Source organism: Helianthus annuus, chromosome 15 (genome assembly GCF_002127325.2).
Source record: "Helianthus annuus cultivar XRQ/B chromosome 15, HanXRQr2.0-SUNRISE, whole genome shotgun sequence".
NCBI classification, from domain to species: domain Eukaryota; kingdom Viridiplantae; phylum Streptophyta; class Magnoliopsida; order Asterales; family Asteraceae; genus Helianthus; species Helianthus annuus.
In genome coordinates, this window is record NC_035447.2 from 80,662,305 (window position 1) to 80,679,919 (window position 17,615).

Consider the following 17,615-nt stretch of genomic DNA (forward strand, 5'->3'; position numbering starts at 1 on the left):
CAAGTTCTCTAAGTGCGAGTTTTGGCTACGAGAAGTGCAATTCCTTGGGCACGTGGTAAATGGAGATGGAATCCACGTGGATCCAACCAAGATCGAAGCGATCAAGAATTGGGAAACGCCAAAGACGCCAACCGAGATTCGGCAATTCTTGGGTTTGGCTGGCTATTATCAAAGGTTTATTGAGGATTTTTCAAAAATCGCTCAACCATTGACACTCCTCACGCAGAAAGATAAGAAGTTTGATTGGGGAATCAAACAGGAAGAAGCGTTCCTGAGATTGAAGGATAAGCTCTGCAACGCACCAATCTTAGCACTACCGGAAGGTACAGATGATTTTGTGGTATACTGTGATGCCTCACGTCAAGGATTGGGTTGTGTGTTGATGCAACGCCAAAAGGTTATTGCTTACGTATCGCGTCAGTTGAAAGTGCATGAAAAGAACTATACCACTCACGATTTGGAGCTTGGCGCAGCGATTTTTGCTTTGAAGATCTGGAGACACTACCTTTATGGTACGAAGTGTACAATTTTCACAGATCATAAGAGCCTACAGCACATATTCAACCAGAAGGAGTTGAATATGAGGCAAGGACGATGGGTTGAGTTGTTGAATGATTACGACTGCGAGATAAAATATCATCCAGGGAAGGCGAATGTGGTCGCCGATGCCCTAAGTCGAATAGAGAGGATCAAGCCTATAAGGGTTAGGGCTTTGGAGATGATTATTCAGACCGATCTTTCCTTGCGCATTCGTGTCGCGCAGAAAGAAGCTCTCAAGAAAGGAAACCTTGAGAAAGAATATCTCCGTGGGATGGAGAAGTTATTGGTACCGAACGAGGAAGGAACGTTATGTTTTGAGAAAAGGATTTGGGTTCCTCTGTTTGGTGATTTAAGGAAGGTTATTTTTGATAAAGCTCACAAATCGCGGTACTCTATCCATCCGGGAGCGGATAAGATGTACCAAGATCTTAAGGATTATTATTGGTGGCCTAGGATGAAAGGCGAGGTGGCTGTTTACGTGAGCAAGTGTTCAACATGCGCTAAGGTTAAGGCGGAATACCAGAAGCCTTCGGGACTTCTGTAACAACCAGAGATTCCCAAGTGGAAATGGGAACAAATCTCCATGGATTTTATTACAAAGTTGCCCAGAACGCCAAGAGGCCATGACACTATTTGGGTGATAGTGGATCGATTAACGAAGTCAGCGCACTTCTTACCTATCAGAGAAAAGGATAACACGAGCAAGTTGGCCGAAATTTACATGAAGAGAAATTGTTACACGTCATGGTGTACCTCTCTCGATCATCTCTGATAGAGACGGAAGGTTCGTATCAAGGATTTGGCAATCCTTCCAAGAAGCTTTTGGCTCGCAATTGAATATGAGCACCGCGTTTCACCCGCAGACCGACGGCCAAAGCGAACAGACGATACAGACTTTGGAAGACATGCTGAGAGCGTATGTTATGGATTTGGGCGGTAGCTGGGATAAGCATTTGCCTTTTGTCGAATTTTCATACAACAACAGCTACCACACCAGTATTGGTGCCGCGCCATTTGAAGCCCTATATGGCCGCAAGTGCAGATCACCGCTTTAACGTAGGTGATAGACAGTTGGTTGGTCCTGATGTGGTCCAGGAAACCACAGATAAGATTGCACAGATCCGAGATCGCATCAGTGCGGCTCGTGACCGTCAGAAAGCCTACGCGGATTGAAAAAGGAAGCCTCTGGAGTTTGAGGTAGGTGATATGGTTTTGTTGAAGGTATCACCCTGGAAGGGTGTGGCACGCTTCGGGAAGCGTGGGAAGTTGAATCCGCGGTATATTGGCCCGTTTAGGATTTTGGAAAGAATTGGGTTGGTAGCATACAAGCTGGACTTACCTGCTGAACTAAATGGTGTTCACAATACATTCCACGTATCAATTTTAAGGAAGAGTCTAACGCAAGGTACCGTTGTCATTCCTACCGACGAAATTCATGTTGACAACACGCTCCACTTCGTTGAAGAACCCGTCGAGGTTACGGATTGGAAAGTGAACAAGACCCGCCGGAGCAGTGTCAAGCTCGTCAAGGTTCGTTGGAATGCCAGACATGGTCCTGAATACACCTGGGAACGTGAGGACCGGATGAAAGAGAAATACCCCCACTTATTTCCCAAGAACCCTGCGACTAGAAGCAGAACTTAAAATTTCGGGACGAAATTTTTCTAACGGGGGGAGAATGTGACAACCCTCACTAAACCAGGTATCCGTACGACTTGATTAATAACTAATTACTGCTTAATTACTGTGCTTACTTGAACTTATGGATAAATTGCTACTTGAATATTGATACTTGTACATATCTGCATCATACTTTAATTACCGTCACTACATTAATTACACACTGAACTCTAGTGACAAACATGATGCACAAAAGCACAGTAGCACTATGAACGGATAACCTATTGAACATGCTGATAAAGCCAGCATCAGGCAGATATTACCTCTAAGGCCTGTATGAGCCAGAAATATTTCACTACACCCATAGTGAGTGTAGGGATACAAGGGTTGTAGAACTGCGTCTCTAGGGATAAGTTACAATGACTGGATGTGCCTAAAACGTACACTAAGCACAAAACTCAGCACTTTAATAAACAATTCAGCTTCTAGCTAACTAATAAAGTGTCAAAAACACGAGAAAAATATTACTAGACACTTTCCAAAGTGTCAGGAATAAGTTGTGTCACTAAAAATGGTATTAACGACACTTTAAAGCCTTGTTAAGCGCTTTAACGAATTACTACCCAACCGAACAACCGGACTATACCCAGAACATGAAAATATTACCATTAACAATATTTGACTTTTTCTGAGCCAGTTAGGGTTCCTGAATACCCTAACACCCGCCATAAAGCGCAACACACAACTAACCGAGTTAATCCCTAAACTTAACTAAGTTAACCTAACTATTAACTAACTATTGGTTAGAAATGAACTAGAACCCCCCCCCCTGGCCGATTTCGGTCACATTGTGACCATACCATGTACCATTTTTCATTATTTTATTACCTTGTGTCCCATATCTAGAGAACATAAGAACCAATGGACCATGAACTTAACATTGTCTATAAAATCACACTTGTGCACACATGTTCTTTCATTCTCACATTCCACAAAAATACTTCCTCTCTCTCTCTAGAAAGCTCACGGCCAAGCACCCCTCTTTCAACCCTTCATCATTCGACTTCCTTCTTCACATTCCAAGTCCATACAAGTATCAAGGATCACGTATAAGGAGGCTTGGTGCAATCGGAAGGCGAAGGACCTCATTCTCTTGCTTTTATCCACCCTATTTGCGTCTAGATTCTTCCCTAGCCTCGAGCTAGTGGTATGTTGCTTAAATCACCTACTCGAACTATTTTGAAGTGGTTAATATGATGTGTAACGGTTAAAACTCGAAATCTTACAAGTTGATGCATTAAAGTCTACTAAAAACACTTAAAAAGATGGTTAAAAGCTTATAAGTTGTGTAAATGTTGTAGTAATTGATTTGTGTGGTTATTTGGACCCGATCTATGTTGTGGTAGCTCGGATCATCATTTAACTCGGGTTAGTCATGATCATAGATCATGACATAAGGTTGTTTTGAATGAAGCAAGGGTTAAAGGGTGAAACTCTACCACACACGAATCATGAACTTGTGTAAAAGCGTTTTTACTTGTGAAATGGTGTTTAAAACTAGCAGATCTACATATCTACAAGCGGTATTTTCAAAGAACCAAGTATAAAAGAAATCATGTTCTCTAAAAACGGATCTTACACTAACAAGTATGATTTTTAGAACACACAAGTGTGTAAGCACTTGTGTAGCACAAAGTTTCGACAAAATAACAATTTTTGTAAAAGATGACGAGAAGATGTAAAGACGGGATTTCTTTAAAAGTAAGGTTTTTACGAGATCGGATTGCTTTATATGAAGATCCGCAAAAAGTAATGGGACTTACTACATAAAATTCGCGTTACAGGTTTGAGTGCTTCCTAGGCCATTTCACTTATTAATGTATTAGCTACACATTAATTGATCTCTTTTTCCTTACTGCTACATACCCGGAATTTTCATACATACAGACATTTTACAAAGGTTTTACTTACTCACTACACATGAACTCGCTCAACATTATTGTTGATTTTTCAACTTACATGTATTTCAGGGAATTAAAGGATCTGGCACGGTATGGCACGTTTTCCCGCTGCACTAGTACAAGGTCATCCGGGTTTAGGGAATGTGACTCTTTCATGGACAAGTCACAGTCCTTAAACTGTGTTTATGTTTATGTTTGCTGAACAATGTTTATGTCGTTAGGGTGTGTTTCCGTTGATACAAAGTTATTGTATTTGGTTTTAAAACTTAAATGAATGGATGATCTTGCATGGTTTTGTTCATATAGCTTTGTTATGGTTAAGCTATGGTATTAAGAAGTCACACCAAATTAACCACGCTTCCGCAAAGCCAGGGTGTGACAACAAAACTCTTGTCGGAACCCGAATCAAAAAGAACAGATGTTGGCTGATTATTAATAAAGAACGTACCGTTCACCACTTCGTTGTCTGCTTGTGCCTCTTGTGCATTCATGTTGAAGACTCGACCTCGAGCCTGAGCCTGATTTTGGTTTGCATTCTGGTTCTGGTTGGCTAGTCTTGGACACCGATTTCTGTAGTGGGTCAGATCCCTACAGTTATAAGAAGCACCTGTTGGGTATTGTGGTCGTGCAGCTTGACCCTGTTGCTGCACAAGAGGCTGAGCAAATTGTTGAGCAGGGTTCTGAACTGCGCGATTTTGAGCAAACCGACAAGCATCGGCAAGATGACCTGACTTCCCACAGTTTGTACAGAAACGACACTGATATTGCGGCTGATGGTGACTGTTGCATTGATTGCACAAAGGTGCACTTCCTGAGTAGGGCTTCTTTGCTGGCAGCTGGTTAGGAGCTGCCTGGTTAGCTTGGGCAGTGACAGCATAGTTTTGGGAAGCCTTACGCTTCTTTGCCCTTTTTGATGAACCAGACTCCTTTCCATTCTTGTTTTGACCTTTCTTGCTATCTTCCTTGTCAGCCGACTGCTTCTTGCCCTTGTCACCCTTCCTGTGTAATTTATTCTTTCGAATCTGCGACTCAGTCAACGTCGCTGATAACTCGATCGCCTGACGGAGTGTGGTAGGGTTGCTACCAGTAAGGATGTCTTGTACCGAGTCAGGCAGGCCGTCGATGTACCTTTCGATAGCCTTATCGAGTGGGGTAACCATAGTCGGGCAAAGCAGACTCAACTCCTCAAACCTATCAGTATAAGCCCTGTGTTCGCCACTATCTTGCTTCAAAACATCAAATTCTTTCTCCAACGCTCGTTGTTCATGACGAGGACAAAACTCCCTCATCATAAGAGCTCTCTGTTCAGCCCATGTCTGAGCTAGAGCAACTTCTGCACCTTGATCTCTCATAACCCCGTTCCACCACGTAAGAGCCCTCTTCTGAAATACACTCGAAGAAAACTCGACCTTGCGATTGTCAGGACACTGCACATGCCGGAAAGTGTTCTCGATGCTCTCGAACCACTGAAGAAGCCCAGTTGCTCCCTCAGAACCACTAAACTTGAGTGGCTTAGCCGAGTTAAAATCCTTGTATTTGCATGTACCATTGTTGTTGTTGTTGGCCTGGTTCCATTGAGCAAAGAGATTTGGGAATTTAGCAGCCATCTGCTGCGCAATAATTTCTGCCAGCTCGGCAGTAGCTATCTGGTTGTCGCGTCGAGGAGGCATTCTAGAAGAGAAAAACATGAAATGAAACAAGTGAGATGATTGGATGAAGAGAATGAGATGAAACAGAATTAACAAAAGCAAAGATGGTGGTTACGCATCGCAAAGCAAACAAGCGACACGAAATGTCTAGTCAAAGTAAGTGGGACAAAAATAATGTATCGCGAAGACATGTTCGCCTATAAGTGAACACTCACCCCAAGAGTTCCCAGGTAAGAGTGACTGGTCCGATTATGTGGATTTGTACGAACACTCTAGCCTTAGACAGAAAACTCAGGGTACAGGCATTCACTCTTCCAGTTCGCACGTGTTCACACTATTAACCCAAAACTTTGACGGGATTTTTGAAATCCAAAGAGGTTCAAAACCATATAACAGAGGGTTCAAAACCTAGTAATCAATCATCCTCGAACAGATGATAAATTTTCAACGCAGATTCGGAACCGAAGTTCTCGTTGTGGTTATCACCTAAGGATAGGTGATGTGCATGTTTTAAACTCTAAACACAAGATAACTTGTGTTAGGGTCCTAGAAAGTTATAGTCTAGGTCAAAGCATTACAAATAACCTAATTCCCTATAACCATTGGCTCTGATACCAACTCTTCTGTCACACCCCGACCGCGTGTAACATGCAACCGCGGCGGAAAACGTCGGGGAGTGTTGTGGACAGAATTAATTGTTTCATAACCATGGCATACAAAGTTGTATTTTATTTATAAACAAGAGTGCTACATCGTTCCAAAACAGAAATACAAAGTTCATAACATATTTAAACTAGCCTTTCTTCATTTTTAGGCTCTAAGGCACAGGTCCGCCCTAGTATCGTGATCAACATCTTATGGAACAGCTCCTGAAAACACATGTGAAAGTAGGTACGTCAGCATAAAAATGCCTGTGAGATACATAGGTTTTGTGAAAGTGGGATTCATGACTTGAGTTTTAAAGAAATGTTTAATAACAGTCAGTCATGAACCTTGTAATTTGTCTCGCTTTGTAAACCATTTGAAAAACGATAATATCAGATGATATGTATAGATGAACGAAAGGTTAAATGAATAACCTAGTAAAATGAGTTGAATAAGATAAGTTGTTTTGTAAGACAATGTTTTATGAAAGGTATGTTATTTGTATAAAATGTTATATGTCTAAACTGAAATGATTTAGATAACACTAAGATATGTAATATTATACAAACATTTATATATAGGAAGTATCAGCGGCGTATCCACCATGTTTGCATCATATTACATACTCCACGTTACTCAAACCATTTACCCAAACCATCCACCATGTAAGATTGTTCTTGTATAACTCAATTGTCAAGTGTTATTGTGTAACTCATGTCAAATGTCTATGTTCAATGTAAACCACCAAATGTGTATGACAATGTCAACGTGTTTATGTTCAATGTAAATCATGTAATGTGTATCCCAAAATGTATCATGTACGGTAAGCGAAATGTGTCAACTTAAACCATATGTAAAATGCACAAAACAAGTCGTTGAAGTAAAACGTGGTTTAAATCAACGTTATGTTCTGTGGAAAAATGCATGCTCTATTGATATTAACATTTATGCGGTATTGTGAAATATGCATACATCCAAGCCTTGAGACTGTGGCGATAAACCCTTAAACAAATTAAAGGTTTATCTAAGTTATGTATATCGAATTCGGTCATTCCTTACAATCCTATCAAACCCAGGATTTCAGGAACGGGAGTTGTCAATTCCTATGGTACCACTACCTACTAACGAACGGCGTGATCAATGTTAATGAATGCATTGTCCCATGTTAAACAAACCAAATGTCATAACAAAATGAAGGCATGTGATGTAAACAATTGTACTAATTATGCTAAGTAAACATACGAAGCAGAAATGTTCATGTAAATCAATGTGCCCATATGCTGAGTAAACATATGCAGCAGAAATGTTCATGTAAATCAATGTGTCCATATGCTGAGTAAACATATGCAACAGAAATGTTCATGTAAATCAATGTGTCCATATGCTGAGTAAACATATGCAACAGGAATATAATGTAAATCAATGTACTAAGTACGCACACAATGGGCATACATAGCATGAAAAGATTCTTAGAGAAATTGGAGACATCAAGAAACAGAAGAGATCGACAGAGGATCATTCCCCATTGATACCCAGATCTTTGAATTTCGATACTCCGGTTATGACTTCTCAGCCTTCAGTGGTTCCAGACGTTCAATATGTGGGAGGACCAAGAGGAGTGCACTACAGATCATCAGCAATGACTCAGGCTTCAGGATCATACTTCCAACCAGCAAGATCCCTCCCTCAACATATAGGATCCTTCGCTAGCTCAGGAGGCTACTTAGGAGCGCAACAGATTCAAGGGTTCTGGCCATTTCAAGGATCCTCTCAGGTTCAAGGATCCTCGCAGGTTCAAGGATCCTCGTAGGTTTAAGGATCCTCTCAGGTTCAAGGATCCTCACAGGTTCAAGGATCCTCTCATGTTCAAGGATCCTCTCATGTTCAAGGATCCTCTCAGGTTCAAGGATCCTCGCAGGTTCAAGGATCCCCCCATGTTCAAGGATCCTCTCAGTTTCATGGATCCTTCCAGATTCCTGGATCCTTAAGGAGTTTGCAATCTCGGAATTCAGATATCTATCAAGGAGATTTCATTCCAATGCAGACCATTGCTTCTACTGGTCCTTCAATCATTCCAGAGTCTCAACAATATGGGTTCACGTCCGGTGTTCCTAATTTGAACCCGATGGGAGGTAACACTTTCAATAATTCTTATACCACTAACCATGGCCTTATGCAGGATACAGGTATCAATCATGCTATGGCTAGAGAATTGCAAAAGCTGAAGGATATGATATCAAGTGTTCCAGGAGTAGTCAAGCCTATCCCGGAGATTGCAGATGGGAGCCAAAAGATATCTCGTTTTGCACCACCCATCTGTGATGCTGAGATACCCAAAAGGTTCCATGTCCCAACAATGAAGCTGTATGATGGCTCAACGGATCCTGAAGAACACATAGCACAATACAGGGAAAGGATGGAGATCAATCCCATCCCAGAAAGGTTAAAGGAAGCATGTCTGTGCAAGGGATTTGGATCCACTCTTACTGGATCGGCTCTTAAATGGCTGCTAAGTCTTCCCCCTTATTCTATTACCTCGTTTGCTAATCTAGTTAACCTGTTTAATAACCAGTTTTCTTGTAGTAGAAAATTTGAGCGTTTAACTAGTGATTTATATAGAATAACCCAAGGTCATAATGAATCATTAAGAGATTATATCACTAAGTTTAGTAAAGAATCCTTGGATATCCCTAACCTAGATATTGCCACGGCTGTTGAAGCCTTTAAAATGGGATTGCTTAGGGATTCATGATTCTATGATGATCTTGTTATGACACCTTGCAGGAATCTAGATGAGGTAAGAACTCGGGCCTTTAGGTTCATCCGGCTAGAGGATGACAAAAGGATCCAGGAAAGACTAGCAGGATCCTCAAAGCAAGAGAAACAAGGATCCTCATTCAGGAACAATAAGTTCAAATCCTACAACAAATCTGATAACCAGAATGTTCATGTTGTAGAACAGGAAGAGGATGACGAGGATTATCCTCCAATTTCTGAATACTGTTTTTCTGTTGATAACAATGAACTAATTCTAGCGATGCAGAGTCTAGGTGATAAAGCCAGGTGGCCGAGAAAAAGTGACAAACCAGCTGTAACTAAGGATAAATCAAAGTGGTGTGCATACCACGAAGATTTTGGCCATCTCACAGAAGACTGTATCGCATTGAGAAAATAAATTGGATACTTGTTGAGCAAGGGGCACTTGAAAGAATTATTGGGGAGAAAGAAGTCAAGAACTCAGGATCCTGAAAGGATCCCAGAGAAAGCTCCAACCCCTCCAGCAGACGCACAAGTCATAAACTTCATATCTGGAGGATCAGACATTTGTGGAACATCCTTTTCAGCAGCCAAAAGACATGCAAAGGAAACCAAGATGGATAATGGAGATAGACCCATTCGAACATCCAGTGTCTCCGAAGGAAAAATCATAACTTTTGATGAGGATGATCGTGTTGACTTTCAGGATCCTCATCACGATGGTTTGGTTATTACTCTTTTTATATCTAACCATTTTGTTCGCAGGATCCTTATAGACGGGGGAAGCTCTGTGAATATCATCCAGCTTGATGTTCTTAAAAAGATGAATATTCCCGAATCCAATATCATACCAAGATCCTCTGTGCTCGTGGGATTCAGTGGCGAGACTAAGAATACTCTAGGGGACATTAAACTCCCAATCTATATTGAAGGGCTACATTCATACCAAAAATTTTGTGTTATTGATGGTTTGTCTTGTTGTAACGTTATCCTTGGCAGGCCTTGGATACACGACATGAAAGCAGTCCCATCCACTTATCATCAATGTGTGAAGCTTCCTAGTCCTTGGGGGATAGTGAAGATTGATAGTGATCAGCAGGAGGCTAAGAACTGCTACACCTCGTCAATGAAACCAACCTCAAAGTCAAGGGAGCAATAGCAATCAAAGCATCCTCCGAGAGATGTCTTGGTGGCAAGAAAGCAGGATGTAGTAGAAATCCTTATGGATCCTCATGATCCTGAGTCTAAAATTTACATAGGATTAGGGATCCTTGGCGAAATGAAAGAAGACCTAATATCCTTCCTCAAAAGGAGAAAGACTACCTTTGCATGGAAACATGAAGACATGACAGGTATATCTAAAGATGTAATCACTCACAAACTTGGCATTGACAGGTCGTTCAAACCAGTCCATCAAAAGAGGAGGAAGTTTGCACCAGAAAGAAATGCCATTATCCAGGAAGAGGTAGAAAAGTTACTCCGAGCAGGTATGATTAGGGAGGTCAACTGTCCAAGATGGTTAGCCAATGTGGTGGTAGTTCAAAAGAAAAACGGAAAGTGGAGGGTATGTGTCGATTTTACAGATTTGAATAAGGCATGTCCCAAGGATCCTTTCCCCTTACCCCACATTGACTCCATGGTGGATGCAACCGCGGGTCATGAACTGTTAACTTTTATGGATGCTTCATCTGGATTTCAGCAAATTCAGATGGAACCATCTGATCAAGAGGATACAGCTTTTATGACTCCAACTGGTATATACTGTTATATTGCTATGCCATTTGGACTAAGAAATGCAGGTGCAACTTATCAAAGGCTAGTAAATATGATGTTCAAGGATCAGATTGGACATACTATGGAAGTTTATATAGATAACATGGTGGTTAAATCTAAAAAGGCTGAGGATCACCTTGGAGACTTGGAGGAAGCATTCAATATCCTTGACAGATATAATATGAAACTTAATCCTTCAAAGTGTCACTTTGGTGTTAAAGCAGGTAAATTCTTAGGATATATGGTGACAAAGAGAGGCATTGAGGCCAGTCAAGAGCAAATCAAATCTATAGTGAACATCAAGTCCCCTGCCAACGCTAAGGATGTTCAGAGGCTAACAGGCAGGATTGCAGCTTTGAACAGATTCATATCCAAATCCTCAGAGAAATGTAAAGAGTTCTATGATATCTTGAGGAAGAACAAAAAGTTTGATTGGACTGAAAAGCACGAAAATGCTCTCAAAGCTCTCAAGGATTACCTGTCCTTGGCTCCTGCCTTGATGAAACCAGAAAAAGGAGACGTGTTATCCTTATTGTTAGGGCTGGATTTTCATGACCTATGATCCTTACATGTGATCCTTATATGTGATCCTAACCAGTGATCCTTGTTTCTCTGGCAGATAGTGATCCTCAGAAGAATTCCAGGATCAGGATCACGGAGTATCCTAGGGATCCTCATACTAACAATTGTTCTCTTTGGATTTAATGTTGTCTTGCAGGAATTTCGAGTAGGATCCGCTCTTAGCAACGTAAACAAGGAACTCGTCTTTACAACTTTGGCATAAGCACAATCAAAGATGGACGTTGTGGACGATATGGAAACTCAGCATAATTTAAGGGCGATAATTTAGGCTAGATTTACTTCTATTCCTAAAGGGGTAACGAGCTAATAGTTAGGTTATTTACCTAAAATACGACCACTCACACTTGTATAAATAACACTCTTCCACATTCGGAAGACACAACACATTTCTCACACGCCTTGACACACGATACTATAGTGATCCTTGTACTTAGCTCGTTACCATCCGAAGTTGTAACCTTTATTTGTGATATTGAAGTTTGGTGATCGGTAGTTTCCATCACCCGAGGTTTTTTATGTCGGAGATCATTCATTGATCAAGGGCTTTTTCCTCGTATAAATCCTTGTGTCACTTGTGCATTTTACGTTTAAGTGATCCTTCACTTTGTTCATCATATCAAGCATCATTCCCCGTTTACATAAAGTTTGGTTGCATTATCTTTAAGTGATTTTTGACCAAAACAGTTTGGCGCCCACCATGGGGCAATTGGTGCTTCATTCATAAAAAAAGTTTTTCTGTTGGTGATCATTCCGGAGTGTTGCATGGCTTCGTCGTTGAAGAATACCTCCACAGCGATGTCGACAGTGAATTCATCTACTGGCATTCCACCTTTGCCTCCACCACCAGCTGGATCTCAGAAAAATGCTGAGAAGAGACCAACTTCTATCTCCTCTAAACCATCATCTTCTGCTCTAACTTCTTCTGTTCCCAGTACTAGTAATATATTTACTTTGATTTTGCAGATGAGGGATCTTATGCAGCAGCAGGATGAAACTAATGACAGGATCCTCAGAGAAATCGGAGATCTCAAAAGGCAAAAGAAAACGGCAGAGGATCATTCCCCACTGATGCCCAAATCTTTGAAATTTGATACTCCAATGATTACTTCTCAGCCATCAGAGGTCCCAGACATTCAAAATATGGGTGGATCAAGAGGAGTACATTTCGGCCCAGCAACAATGACTCAGGCATCGGGATCATATTTCCAACCGGCAGGATCCTACACCCATCATTTGGGATCCTTCATGAGCTTAGGATCCTCCTTTGTTCCAGGATCATCCCAGGTTCAAGGATCCTCCTTCGTTCCAGGATCATCCCAGGTTCAAGGATCCTCCTTTGTTCCAGGATCATCCCAGGTTCAAGGATCCTCCTTCGTTCCAGGATCATCTCAGGTTCAAGGATCCCTACAGATACCAGGATCCTTGAAGAATATGTAAACAGGAAGTTTAGATGTCCATCAAGGAGATTTTATTCCAATGCAGACCATTGCTTCCACTGGTCCATCCATTATCCCAGAATCCCAGCAATATGGATTCACACCCAATGTTCCTAACTTGAACCCGATGGGAGGTAACACTTTTAATAATTCTCTTACCACTAACCATGGATTCATACAGGATACAGGTAGCAATCATGCTATGGCCAGAGAACTACAAAAACTGAAGGATATGATATCAAGTGTTCCAGGGGTAGTCAAACCTATCCCGGAGATTGCAGATGGGAGCCATAAGGTATCTCGTTTTGCACCACCAATTTGTGATGCTGAGATACCCAAAAGGTTCCATATCCCTACTATGAAGCTGTATGATGGTACAACGGATCCTAAGGAACACATAGCTCAATACAGGGAGAGGATGGAGATCAATCCAATTCCAGAAAAGTTAAAAGAAGCATGCTTATGCAAAGGATTTGGATCCACTCTTACTGGATCAGCTCTTAAATGGCTGCTAAGTCTTCCCCCTTACTCTATTACTTCATTTGCTAATTTAGTTAATTTATTCAATAATCAATTCTCTTGTAGTAGAAAATTTGAAAGATTGACTAGTGATTTATATAGGGTAAATCAGGGTCATAATGAATCATTAAGGGATTACATAACGAAGTTTAGTAAAGAATCCTTGGACATTCCTAACTTGGATATGGCCATAGCTGTTGAGGCCTTCAAGATGGGATTGCTTAAGGATTCATTGTTCTATGATGATCTTGTTATGACACCATGCAGGAACCTAGATGAAGTAAGAACTCGAGCACTCAGGTTCATCCGGCTAGAGGATGATAAGAGGATCCAGGAGAGACAAGCAGGATCGTCAAAACAAGAAAAGCAAGGATCCTCTTTCAAAAGCAACAGATTCAAATCTTACAATAGGAATGACAACCAGAACGTGCATGCCGTTGACCAAGAAGAGGATGATGAGGATTATCCTCCGATTTCTGAATATTGTTTTTCCGTTGATAATCATGAACTAATCCTTGCAATGCAGAATCTAGGAGAAAAAGCCAGATGGCCCGGAAAAAACGACAAACCAACTGGAACTAAAGACAAATCGAAGTGGTGTGCATACCACGAGGATTTTGGGCACTTAACCAAAGAATGCATCGCGTTAAGAAAGGAAATTGGATATCTGCTAAGCAAGGGGCATCTAAAAGAGTTGTTGGGAAGAAAAAAGCAAAGGACTCAGGATCCTGAGAGGATCCCTGAGAAAGCTCCAGCTCCTCCGGCAGATGCACAAGTAATCAACTTTATTTCTGGAGTATCAGACATATGTGGTACATCCTTCTCGGCAGCTAAAAGGCATGCAAAGGAAGCTAAAATGGATAACGGAGAAAGACCTATTCGAACATCAAGTGTCTCGGAAGGAAAATTATAACCTTCGATGAGGATGATAGAATTCACATCCAGGATCCTCATCATGATAGTCTAGTCATCACTCTCTTTATCTCTAACCATTTTGTCCGCAGGATCCTTATTGACGGAGGAAGCTCAGTAAATATTATCCAGCTTGATGTTCTGAAGAAGATGGGTATCCCTGAATCAGATATCACACCAAGATCCTCCGTACTTGTGGGATTCAGTGGCGAAACTAAGAAAACCCTGGGGGACATCAAACTCCCAATTTATGTGGAAGGATTACATAATTATCAAAAATTTTGTGTTATTGACTGTTTGTCTTGTTGTAATGTTATCCTTGGCAGACCCTGGATACATGATATGAAGGCAGTCCCATCCACCTACCATCAATGTGTGAAGCTCCTTAGCCCATGGGGAATAATCAAGATCGACAGTGATCAGCAGGAGGCTAAGGAGTGTTACACCTCGTCAATGAAACCAGCCTCGAAGCCAAGGGAGCAATAGCAATTACAGTATCCTCCAAGGAATGTCTTGGAGGCGAGAGAACAGGATGTGGACGAAATCCTTTTGGATCCTAATGATCCTGAATCAAAAATCTATATAGGATCAGGGATCCTTGGCAAGATGAAAGAAGACCTAGTATCCTTCCTCAAAAGAAGAAAGTCTACCTTTGCATGGAAACATGAGGATATGACAGGTATATCTAAGGATATTATAACTCATAAACTTGGCATTGACAGGTCAATCAAACCAATCCATCAAAAAAGGAGGAAGTTTGCACCGGAAAGAAATGCCATTATCCAGGAAGAGGTAGAAAGATTACTTCGAGCAGGTATGATTAGAGAGGTAAAGTATCCAAAATGGCTAGCCAATGTGGTCGTTGTTCAAAAGAAAAACGGAAAGTGGAGGGTATGTGTCGATTTCACTGATTTGAATAAGGCATGTCCCAAGGATCCTTTCCCATTACCCCACATTGACTCCATGGTGGATGCAACGGCGGGGCATGAACTGTTAACCTTTATGGATGCATCATCTGGATTCCAACAAATTCAGATGGAGCCATCTGACCAAGAGGATACGGCTTTTATGACCCCAACCGGTTTATATTGTTATATTGCTATGCCTTTTGGATTAAGAAATGCAGGTGCAACATATCAAAGGCTGGTGAATATGATGTTCAAAGATCAAATTGGACAAACTATGGAAGTATACATAGACGATATGGTCGTAAAATCAAAGAAAGCTAAGGATCACCTAAGGGACTTGGAGGAAGCATTCGATATCCTTGATAATTATAACATGAAGCTTAACCCTTCAAAATGTCACTTTGGTGTTAAAGCAGGCAAATTTTTAGGATATATGGTAACCCAGAGGGGCATTGAAGCAAGCCCGGAACAAATCAAAGCATTGGTGAATATCAAATCCCCCACCAACGCTAAGGATGTGCAAAGGCTAACAGGCAGGATAGCAGCTCTAAACAGATTCATATCCAAATCCTCAGAAAGATGTAAAGAATTCTATGATATCCTAAGAAAGAATAAAAAATTCGAGTGGACTGAAAAGCATGAGAATGCTTTACAAGCCCTAAAAGAATACATGTCCTCAGCACCAGCATTGATGAAACCAGAAAAAGGAGATGTGTTATCCTTATACCTTGCGGTATCCTCAAAAGCAGTAAGTGCAGTCCTTGTTAAGGATCATGAAGGTACACAATATCCTGTCTATTATGTAAGTAAGAGTTTACTTGATGCTGAATCCAGGTATTCACACCTTGAAAAACTTATTCTTGCATTAATTATGACATCTACTAAACTAAGACATTATTTTGAAACACATGTTATTGTTGTTAGAACTAATTTCCCAATTAAGAATGTCCTCAGGAAACCAGAGATGTCCGAAAGAATGGCTAAGTGGGCAGTAAAGCTTAGTGCCCATGATATAAGATATGAGCCCAGAACAGCCATCAAATCCCAAGCATTAGCAGACTTTGTGGCTGATTTCAGTAGTGATCTACAAAAGGAAGCCGAATTGGAGGTCCAGCAGCTGGATGAGACCAAGGATCCTTGGATACTACATACTGATGGATCCTCAAATGTCAAAGGCACAGGGCTTGGTATACTACTAAAATCGCCACAGGGGGACATAATACCCCATTCCATAGCTTGTGAATTCCAAGCCACTAATAATGAGGCTGAATATGAAGCCTTAATCGCTGGCTTACAAATTGCTAAGCATATGGGGATCAGGTATCTTGAGGTATACGTGGATTCATTGTTAATCACTAATCACTTTAATGGATCCTATGCTGTGAAAGGTGAAAAACTAACCAAATATCTAGAGATAGTCAAAGAATTGGCACTCTCCTTTGTTTCTTTCAGTTTGTCACAGGTACCAAGGGAGGAAAATACAGAAGCTGATGCATTGGCTAATCTAGGATCATCTTTGAAGATCCCAGAGGATATAAGTATCCCCATCATCCATATCCTGGCTCCTGCTATTGAAAAACAGGTGGCCATGGAAATAGAAGAGGATACCGCAATGATCCCTAGCGAGGATACTCAATCTTATTCAGGATCATGGATCCCACCAATCATGAGATACTTACAACACGGGGAGATTTCTATGGGAGAAAATCCTAGGGCTTTCAGGATTAAGGTATCTCAATTCACAATCTTAAATAATGTGCTATATAAGCGATCTCTTGCAGGACCATATTTAAGATGTATTGAGGATCCTGAAATTCAAGAAGTGTTAAAAGACTTCCATGAAGGAGATTGTGGAAACCACACTGGGGGCAGGGCATTGTTCTCAAGGATCCTTAGGACAGGATACTACTGGCCAACTATGAAGAGGGATGCTGTGGAGTATGCTAAGAAGTGTGATCCTTGTCAAAGACACAGCAATATCCTTCATCAGCCGGCTGAATTTCTACATCCTATACCATCCTCTTGGCCATTCATGAGATGGTGGATGGATATAGTTGGCAAGCTCCCTAAGGCACCTGGTGGAAAAGTATTCATGCTTGCCATGACTGACTACTTCTCCAAGTGGATAGAGGCCGAAGCCTTTGCCCAAGTCAGAGAAAAGGAAGTGATATCCTTTATTAAAAGAAACATTATAACTAGATTTGGCATTCCTTCTGAAATTGTATGTGATAATGGTTCCCAATTTATTGGGAGCAGGACTACTAACTTTTGTGACAGTTGGGGAATTAAGATGATAACATCAACACCAGTCCA